The sequence below is a fragment of the Dermacentor albipictus genome, chromosome 7, assembly GCF_038994185.2.
Source record: "Dermacentor albipictus isolate Rhodes 1998 colony chromosome 7, USDA_Dalb.pri_finalv2, whole genome shotgun sequence".
In the NCBI taxonomy this organism is placed as follows: domain Eukaryota; kingdom Metazoa; phylum Arthropoda; class Arachnida; order Ixodida; family Ixodidae; genus Dermacentor; species Dermacentor albipictus.
Genome location: NC_091827.1, coordinates 98076358 through 98087537, shown reverse-complemented (window position 1 = coordinate 98087537; position 11180 = coordinate 98076358).

Sequence of the window (11180 nt, the reverse complement as noted above, 5' to 3'; positions counted from 1 at the left end):
TATGAATTATGCTACGAGATCACAGTGAGATATTTCTAAAGCGAACAAAACAAATACCAAATAAACGGGCACTTGCCTGAAAGTTTCCATCATGCCAGTACTACCGACCGGGCACGTTGAAACTTCTCGTTTCAGCCTTCGTGGATCTATCTTCCAGTGCGTACGAACGCTTTGCTTTGAAGTGGGGCACGAGTAATACACAAAGCATGGGCCACATCTTTTTCTACCCCGCGCGCAAAACTAATCACACGTTTAAAATTACTTCGCACAGGGCGCGACGCGAACGCACGCGAAAACGAGCATGATGGCGCAGCTTCCGCCTTCCCGTCCTGCCGCGCGCCGAAGTGATGGTACAGCATCGGCCGTCACTTCCGGTCGCTTTTCATTGGGCATGGGGTGGCCGCGCAAATTGAACGTTTATTCTGACAGGTTTTCTTGCTCGCATGGCCGCCTGTTTGCTGCTGCTTCGTTGAGGTCTCTAACTAGAGCGGTGAGGCGGGTAGTTACTACTACGTTTCGTGCGGGGCATTTTATTTTGGGGTGGGGGGCGCAGTCTGTGCTGCATCACTGAGGGTACAGTACACAAATCGGGACCGTGAGCGAGACGATCGGCGCTCTTCTGCTGGTGCGATTAGATTATTCGCTGCGTCCGAACGAAGCAACTTTGCGAGGTCACAGCGTAGTTTCAGTGATATCATGGCTCGATAAAGACGCTCACATCTTGGTCGTGCGACAGCGACGCGTAAACATTCATGAGGAGACTGAAGACTGCGTTTGCAAGTGCGTATGCTCTGGATAAGAAATTACAGCTTTGACGACACCAGCCCTTAATATATAGGCTCAGCCTTACAAGCTGTATTTGAGGATGCACTTAGAAAGCAGATCAGTAGCTTAGTAAGCCTCTGAATGAATTAGGCAAGGTACGTGGAAATTCAGGTTTGAGAACTTCCAACGTGATCTCGCCTCTATAAGTCTTCTTTGTGGATTCACCATGCTAATTGTATGTTGATGCCATTGTACAGCAGAGGCTCGTCCAACAGCACGTCCCTGTTTGTTCAGCAATGTATCCAAACAGCTTCTTCCATTTCACCACTTTTTGTTGGGCTATTAAGGGCACCGAAATATTAGTGCAGAATTGCGCAAGTTGCTCTCGTGTTTTCGCTCTGCTACTGCAGTTTTTCTAGAAGTGTTTAATTGCATGTTAATATTCCTGTGAGCACGAAAAATAATGATAATGGAATTGTAAGTGAAAGGGCGTTCTTTTTCTGGATGATACATTTTTGGAGTGGCCGTCATGCCAGTAACATCATAATCCTTGAAGAAATATCGACAGTCACTTAGGAATGGGAAAACTTAATCGCTTCACGCATCTACACTTGCAATTGTCACGTGACCATGATACGTTAGTTCATATATTGTCACGTGTTCTTCACAATACTACCTTAATCTCCCGTAATCCACCGTGCTGTAGTTTGTACGAACCTTAATGCAATTTATTCCACCCTTATTCACATTATTTCACATTATTTACCCATAATTGCTCATACTTAACGTTGTTGTATTTACTACCTTCTGTATCACTACTGACGTCATACAAGACGGTGATGACTTCAGATTTTGTTTATTTATTACATACATTCAAGGCCTAGTAGGCACAACAGAAAGAAGTGGTGAAAATATGCAATAATTGCAATGCAGCGCAAAAATAGAAAATCAAACCATAAGATAATTTGAACGGCGACCTTGAATTAGTGGTGTCACAAATTGAGACTGTTGAGGCGGGAAGGCGGTTGCATTCAGTGGCTGTTCTTGGCAAAAAGGAAGAATGGCACATCAATTTTGTGTTGATGGTCGATGCGAGACGAGAACTTGGTGTGGTGAAAAGATTTTCTTTACGGGAAGGGTTAAATTAGCATATTCTATAAAAAATACAGAGACGAAAGTATTTGCGACGTAACCAAAGGTCAGGTTCACCTAGTGTTCTTTTCATGGACGTGACGCTGGAATGAAGTGAATAATTTGAGAGAATAAAACGGGCGGCGCGGTTCTGAATGCTTTCTGAATGCTTTCAAGGGAAATGACAAGATTGGCATGAGCAGGGTCCCGTATGGATTGTTGTTGCGGAGAACGCCACCTTTCCTACCTGAAAGGCCATGAAACGCTTTCGCATTAAAAATGTAATACATACACACACTGCTCAATGCGTGGACGTGTACACGTTACTCAGATTTATGCATCAATACGTTCAACACCCTTCAGGCGTCGATTTAACACCCTTGTTTGAGCAAAGTCACACATTATGTGTGGTATCCACCCTTGTGATAGGGTGCTTTGACCGAAAAGGGTGCTAAAAGGGTGTGGGCATGGGTGTAAATGCCGAAAGCACCCCTATTAACACCCATAAGGGTGTAAAAATGTTTAGTGTGCAGCCTCCAAGATGGTAGTGCACGCCGCGGTGTCTCGGAGGCCCGAATTTCAGGTTCGTTTCTTTAAATTTTTTTTTGTGACCCATGCCGTTGCTTAAATCGAGTGATTTCATGCAGACGATTATGCCACTGTTTATATGTTGTGAAAACGTTACAACGAGCGCGCAAAGGTGTTCCACTTCATGTTAGTTTCATTTACATTCATATTTGCCGTTTCAAGCTGTAACTTAGCCCAACAATAATGCCAAGAAAAAGAAAAGCGTTCTACTCAAATTGAGGATGACGCAACGAGCTATTGAAAGAAGAATGATAGGTGTAACGTTAAGGGATAAGAAAAGAGCAGATTGGGTAAAGGAACAAACGCGAGTTAATGACATCTTAGTTGAAATCAAGAAAAAGAAATGGGCATGGGCAGGACATGTAATGAGGAGGGAAGATAACCGATGGTCATTAAGGGTTACGGACTGGATTCCAAGGGAAGGGAAGCGTAGCAGGGGGCGGCAGAAAGTTAGGTGGGTGGATGAGATTAAGAAGTTTGCAGGGACGGCGTGGCCACAATTAGTACATGACCGGGGTCGTTGGAGAAATATGGGAGAGGCCTTTGCCCTGCAGTGGGCGTAATCAGGCTGATGATGATGATGATGATGATGATGATGATGAATGCCAACTGTTGAGGAAGTAGAACTTTATCGCTTATGATATTGTACGTCTAGTAACTCACGCCAAAAGGTGTATCCTAGATAAATGTGTAATATTCCTTCAACATAAATCAAGTTGCTGCACAGTCAAAAACCTGAAAATAGCAGACAACAATTTATTCCAGCAAGATTGTAAGAGGCAGACACATGAAAACGGGAAGAAACAGCGAAATGCAATACGGGGGTCACACGGCGCACTTTTTGGCGCGATCAAGCCAAATCCAATTTGAATTTTCGGTCGCGTTTGGTTCTTTTGCGCAAGCTACGCGATGGCGCCAATAGCAGTCGAGAATTTCGATCCAGATTGGACTTGATCGCCATCGAAAGTGGTCGTGTGACGCCGGTATAACGGAGAACAGTCGGAAATTATTGTCGTGATGGCAATGATTTACACAAGCAAAACACATAGAAGACTTGTTGCAACTATCCAGATGATGAAATAAAAACTGCACATATACGCCACCAATTAATTTGCTCGAAAAGGGATTTTTTCAGAAGCAATAAATATGATGCTTTGTTCTTGTACTTCTGCGAAGCAGGGTCAAATAGGGTAGCAAAATAATGTGAATGGTAGCGTGCCGAAATAAAATGGCTGCACAAATAATTCTGCACGCGCCATCATCCTAATCTCGAATCTGCATGCCAGTGCGTCCGTAATTAAACAGCTGCAATTAAGCACTTTGTGTTGGCGGCCTTCACCTGCTGTCTTCGAAGGCTTGCAAGCGTCTTCTGACACTTGGAATTTTGTCCTTGAGTATGCATCATGATGTCATTTGGCTGTACAATGTACTTTCAGGAAACTGGAGATTCCTTCAATACGTAGGATCACAGACAAAAGGTAAGCAATATTGGAGGCTTCAAAGCTCTTATAATGGAGATAACAGCTTCAAAGCTTTGTAATGGAGATGATGTGTTCATTCATGTAATGCGTATATTTATGGTCAAAGAAGTACGGCTATGAATGCTGAGAAACAAGGAACTTTCTACAGTAACGATTCCATACACAATTAAAGCATGAACACACGTATCTTCAGCCCAATGCAGAACAGCTAACTACGCTCGAGCGCACATAGCCTGCAATAGAGGTTGAAAGAGAGCGCATTACTGCCGTACTGCAAAAATTGCACGTGTACTGCTTTAGAAATTGCTACAGTACAGCACCATACTTTTTCAGTAGTCGCGGTGCGTCACATAGAGCTCTCTGCCCCGAACCGCATGTGTTCAAAGGCCGCATTTCTTAACGAACCATTTTATATTATTTTATAACTTCGTCATTACACCGAACGTGCCTCGCAGCTGCGATGCTGCCGCGTCGCTGTTATCGCTAGCATCAGCGCCCATTGCTGCGCATAAAAAAAGAAGATTGCGAAATGAAATTCAGCGTAGCAAACGGGTAGCAGCAGTTCATGGCTGCAAGGCCGACGTCACTCGTTCATACGGCTAACATGACACAACGAAATGCGAAGAGAATAAGTCGTTAATAACGCGCAAAAAAACTTCCCGTGGCCTTACCATGAAACGGCGACGAAGCAGGCGCTGGCAAAAGAACCCAACAACGATCCTCAGGTGCATTTTACAGAAAGAGCCCGCCAGCGCGGCCTGTCTAGGCTTCGCGCGTGTTGGGTCCTGCCCAGTGGTCGTGCTGCCTAAAAAGCTGCTAGCCGCAGCCACAGCCGCATTTTTCATGATGTGCTCTGCCACTTAGCGGAATCGACGAAGCTCCTTAGCTCGGCCGCGAAATGGCTTGAGTGTCCACTCTTGCCGTTTACTATGTCACTCTATGCGCGTATCGTTCAGGAAGTTCTACACAATTCGCGTCACTCATACATGCAATCAGATTACACAAGCTTCTTGGTGTTAACAGTGCAAAACGTAGACGGGACATAAGAGGAGAGGACTACATCGCAGCGCTTGTGGTGTCGTCTTCTCGTCTCGTGTCCCGTCTACGTTTTGCCCTGTTAACACCAGGATGTAAAGGCAACAAGCCCAAGCTGCTATTCTAGGGAGATTACACACAGTTCGTCGACAATAGACAGCGGATAGAACCATCGATAACGTTCCTGAAACGTCCGATGCATGCAGAGGCCTTCTGCGCTCAGCGATAACATTGGTTATATGGAGAAAAGCGTGCAATCGAAAAAGATAAACAAGCTAACGTGCCAATATGTGATCCATGACTTTCTATATCCGTACTGCCCCATCTGACACGATTTCCAGAGAAACTACTCCAATGGTTTTTTCCGAGGCATCTATTCTTATTCCAGATAACGACCGGAAACCCAGCCTGATGATGCCAGGCCGAAATCTAATCGGGAGCGCGCACAACCTTCTCGCACACCGTCTGTCATGCATCGTAGATCTGAGGTGTTTAAGGCAGGGTAGTTCTTGTTTGATTTTAAAGGCAGAAGTAGACATTTGGGCACATGTCTTTATGAACTGCACTTGCATCATGGAAACGTGTCCAGGAATTTGTACGTTTTATCAGAAGGGTACAATGCGCCATGAATATCTCGGCTCTATTTGTTTCACATTCCCACCCTTCTCTATTTCTTTTCGTGCCTTTTCTCGCCGCTCTTTATCCCGGCTTTGCTTCCCCTTACGCCTCCTCCAGTGCAGAGTTGTTAACCATAATCTCTGCCGGCCAACCTCCATGGCGTTCTCAAACCTTATATATATATATATATATATATATATATATATATATATATATTGTTACGCATGACGAAAACGAAGACCAGTGAACGTGCTTGCGGTCCCGGGTGGAGGAAGGAAGAAGAGGATGACGCTCAGTGGATAAACCAGCTGACCGCTCTTGCGCTCACCTCCGCGACTTCACGTAAACGGTCCCCTTCATCCGTAAGGGTTACAAACGGTCTCCTTCGCACGCAACAAAGTGGTGGAGGTGCCGGGGTAACGCTCCCAACAACGGAACCATCACTGCCGCAGCTTCGTCGAAGCCGTCGACTTGCCGGCCTCCCGCCATCAGCCGTGACCATCTTCGACATGCCAGAAGAAGGAGCCACCCCGAGGGCAGCGCCTAGCAGTCCACTGCCATACTACCGAGTTCCACCCACCTTCGGAGGCAAAGCGGGGGAAGATGCCGACGAGTGGCTCGTCCACTATAAACGAGTGAGCAAATCCAACGGGTGGGATGCAACCGCTCAGCTCACCAATGTGGTGTTCTCCCTGACCGATACCGCCCTCGTGTGGTATGAGAACCACGAGGACGCGCTTACGACGTGGGAACATTTTGTGGACGAGCTAAAGGCTTGTTTTGGGGACTCAGTCGCCAAAAAGAAGCGTGCGGAGCAGACACTGTCACAACGGGCGCAGCTACCAGGTGAGACATGCACAACATATATCGAAGAAGTATTAAAGCTGTGCAAGGTGGTCAGTGCTCGCATGTCAGAAGAAGATAAAGTCGGACATTTGCTGAAAGGAGTGGCTGAGGATGTATACAATTTTCTAATTGGAAAGGAGAGCCTCAGTTCTGTGTCTGACGTCATTCGGCACTGCAGGACTTTTGAAACGCTCAAGATGCGTCGGATTGCGCCAAAGTTTGGTCGATTGGCAAACGTGACGACGGTTGCCAGTGTGGACACGAGTCCCTGCCTCGACCTTCCTTCCACCATCCGACAGATCGTCCGCGAGGAACTTTCCCGCCGCGAGGAGTTGTATTCAACTGCTGACCACCATGGCCTGTACACGTCACGTGAGGCTATGACTACGCCACATTCGGCCCCTTGGCAACCGATGGTTACCGCAGCGGCCGTAGAGTACAGCGCAGCCCCACAGCCGAGGATGACAACACGCCCTCCGACTCCGCGCTATGACCAACGCGCTCAACGCACGCCTACTCGACGCCCGATGTATCGTCGTGACACACGCCACGAACCAACCCACTACACGCGGGAAAACGATAATATCCGCTTCATCGACGAACAACCAAGGTTTCGACCTCTCCCGGTGTGTTATTCCTGTGGTGTCCCGGGTCATATATCGCGGTTTTGCAACCAGCGTATGACTACGTGGTATGGCCAGCCCTCAGAGTTTTCTCGGCCCTCCGAACGGTCACACGGTGCCCCGTGGCCAGCACACGTATCATCTGGCGACGAGTATTGGCCGAGAAGCTCCCGGAATCGCTCCCCGGCATCTGACAGGAGTTTGACACCCCCACCGCAACGTCGTGCTCCCCGTTCTCCCTCACCGCGGCATCGCACCACGTCCCCTTCGTCACCGGAAAACTAGCTAGCGCGGCCGATGGAGGTGAGGTCGCTGGAGACGTGCTACTGACAGAACTACCTCCTGTATTGATGCTGAAAAACAAAGTGCGCGTGCTTGTAGATAATGTCCCTGTGATGGCTCTGGTGGACACAGGCGCAACAATTTCCGTCATGAGTGTCTCGTTTAAACACGTGTTAGGGCGAAAGGTTTTGTTTAAATGGGACGAAGATTCAAAGTTCTGTGGAGTGAGTGGTGAGCCATTGCGACCTATTGGTGTGTGTAGTGCTGACGTATTTTTGGGAGGCCATGTTATTACGACAGAGTTTGTAATTATTCCTCGGTCGACTCATGATGTTATTCTCGGCATGGACTTCTTGCGGGAGTGTGGTGCTACTGTCGACTGCCGCACAGGAAAAGTATTCTTAAGTGGTAGGATTCCACCAGGACTCCTGGAGAACCCTGGATCGCGAAACTGCACTGTGTGTTTGTGGTGATACGGTCATACCTGCATCATCTACAGTTTGCGTTCCCGTTGTCTGTTGCGGCGCCGATTCCGACTGCTTCGAAGCTACCGTAGAACCGATGCACTTTAACTGTATGAAGAAGAATGTGTTAGTGCCACATTGCGTGGTGTCGATCAAAGGTGGACGCACTGGCTTATGGACCGTAAACTGTTCTAAGGAGCCCGTTATGCTATCAGATGGCATGAAATTAGCCTTCGCCAGGGAACACGCGTCCTTATCAGTGGCTGAACTTACAGATGTGCCGGAAGAACCTGATGGCCACAGTTCGGAAACGGCCCTTTTGTCGATGGTAAATAAATCGCTCAGCACGAGTGAACGCCGAACGTTAGTGGGTGTGCTTTCGAAGCACGTTTCGGTATTCGACTTTGCGCAGAAGGACAATATACCTGCAATCCCTGCGTCTCGGACGCGCCATACCATCAACACGGGTTCGGCAAATCCGATTAGACAAAAGCCATATCGTGTTTCACCATCAGAGCGCCAGATTATCAACGAACAAGTGCAAGAAATGATTAAAAAGGGAGTCGTACAAGAGTCAGCAAGTCCGTGGGCAGCTCCAGTGATTCTTGTTAAAAAAAAAGATGGATCTTGGAGATTTTGCGTCGACTATCGCCGTTTGAATGCTGTAACAAAAAAGGACGTGTACCCACTCCCACGTATTGATGACGCAATAGACTGCCTTCATTCCGCCTCGTACTTTTCCTCAGTAGATTTACGATCCGGCTATTGGCAAATTCCGATGCATCCTGACGACAAGGAGAAGACTGCCTTTGTAACCCCTGACGGGCTCTTCGAATTTAATGTGATGCCATTTGGATTGTGCAACGCTCCGGCTACTTTCGAGAGATTTATGGACACTGTATTGCGTGGCTTGAAGTGGAACATCTGCATGTGCTACCTCGACGACGTCGTCATCTTTGGCCGCACCTTCAGCGAACACAACTCGCGTCTGGATATTGTCCTGAACTGCATCAGAAACGCTGGTCTAGTGTTAAACTCTAAGAAATGCCACTTCGGAGACCGCCAAACCCTTGTGCTTGGGCACATCGTCGACAAGGATGGCATCCGCCCTGATCCCCAGAAAACAGCAGCCGTTGAAGCGTTCAGTGCACCGCGCTGTGTCAAGGAGCTCCGTAGTTTTCTGGGGCTTTGTTCCTATTTCCGCCGATTTATTCCTAAATTCGCCGATGTTGCGTATCCGCTGACATGCCTGCTACGGAAGGACACCCCCTTTGAGTGGACTCCGGAGTGTGACTCTTCTTTTCGTCAGTTGAAGTTCCTGCTGACGTCACGACCGGTTCTTCAACACTTCAGTCCTTCAGCTCCGACAGAACTCCATACAGATGCCAGTGGCATAGGTATTGGTGCCGTCCTAGTTCAACGCTACGGTGACCGCGAACATGTGATCGCATATGCAAGCCGCTCATTAAGTAGGCCCGAGCAGAATTACACTGTGACGGAACAAGAATGCCTCGCGGTAATATTTGCGGTTCAGCGGTTTCGTTCTTACCTGTATGGACGCCCCTTTACAGTGGTCACCGACCACCACTCATTGTGCTGGCTTGTGAATCTTCGTGACCCTTGTGGCCGCCTTGCGCGCTGGGCGCTCCGACTGCAAGAATACAGCTTCACCGTCTCTTATAAGAGTGGTCGACGACACGCTGATGCGGACTGTCTCTCGCGTATGCCACTTAGTACTACGGACTGTGACGCCGACGACTTCGATCACCTCGTGGCTTCTGTGTCGCCGCGTTTTCCAGACGTCGACTGCTTCAAAACCGAACAGCGAAAAGACGGTAAATTAACACCGCTCTTCACCGCTACGACCGCCTCGACGACAGCAAACCATTTCTGTGTACGTGATGGACTCCTCTATAAGAAGAACTTTTCCAGCACTGGCGCACGTTTTCTCCTAGTGGTGCCGGAGAGCCTTCGCACAGCGATTCTGAGTGCTATGCACGACGACCCTACGTCTGGCCATCTAGGTTCGGCGAGGACGCTCTACCGGATTCAGGAACGCTTTTATTGGCCTGGAATGCGACAATCTGTTGAGACGTATGTGGCCAGCTGCATGCAGTGTCAGCGCCACAAACGGCCATCTACTGCTCCAGCAGGTCTTCTGCAGCCGATCCCGCCTCCAAGCACGCCTTTCCAACAAGTGGGCATTGACTTCGTAGGCCCATTTCCAAAATCAGCCAAGGGAAACCGTTGGATAGTTGTTTGCGTCGACTACCTCACACGCTACTGCGAGACGGCGGCAGTGCCCTCCGCAACTGCCACTGACGTTTCAACATTCCTGCTGCAATATGTGATCCTGCGACATGGTCCGCCTCGCGCGATCATCAGCGACCGTGGACGACAATTCACAGCAGACGTCGTAGAGGAGCTGCTTCGTTTGTGTGATTCCCACTTGCGTCACTCGACACCATACCATCCACAAACGAATGGGCTTACGGAGCGCACCAACCGAACAATTGTAAACATGCTATCTATGTACGTGTCATCCGACCACAAGAACTGGGATGACGTACTGCCTTTTATCACGTACGCGTTCAACACCGCCAAGCACGAGACCACCGGCTATAGCCCTTTCTTCCTGCTGTACGCACGGCCACCCCGGTACTCAATCGACACTGTTTTCCCCTTTTGCAGTCACGAAAATCCCACTGTCGCCGAGACTCTCTGCCTCGCCGAAGAAGCTCGTCGTGTTGCTCGTTTGCGCACTTTGGCATCGCAGGACAGATCGAAAGCACGCTACGACATTCGCCACCGTCCGGTAACCTATCGCCCTGGTGATTTAGTCTGGCTGTGGACTCCAGTAAGGAAACGCGGGTTATGCCAAAAGCTTTTGGCCACCTACGATGGACCGTTTGTGATTATTGACAGACTCACGGAAGTCACGTATAACATAGCTCGCCTCACGGCGAGTGGTAGAAGAGCTGCCAAGACACAAGTGGTCCATGTCGCCCGCTTGAAATTGTTCACGTCAAGACACATGGATTGACTCGCCCGGCGGGCTTCGTCTGCGACGAGAGGAAACTTTGTTGCGTGCGAAGGAGACCGTTTGTAACCCTTACGGATGAAGGGGACCGTTTACTTGAAGTCGCGGAGGTGAGCGCAAGAGCGGTCAGCTGGTTTATCCACTGAGCGTCGTCCTCTTCTTCCTTCCTCCACCCGGGACCGCAAGCACGTTCACTGGTCTTCGTTTTCGTCATGCGTAACAATATATTTAAATTTTAAAATATATAAAACATACTATATCTATATAAACATATATTCTGTATATATATAGAAAATACATATATATG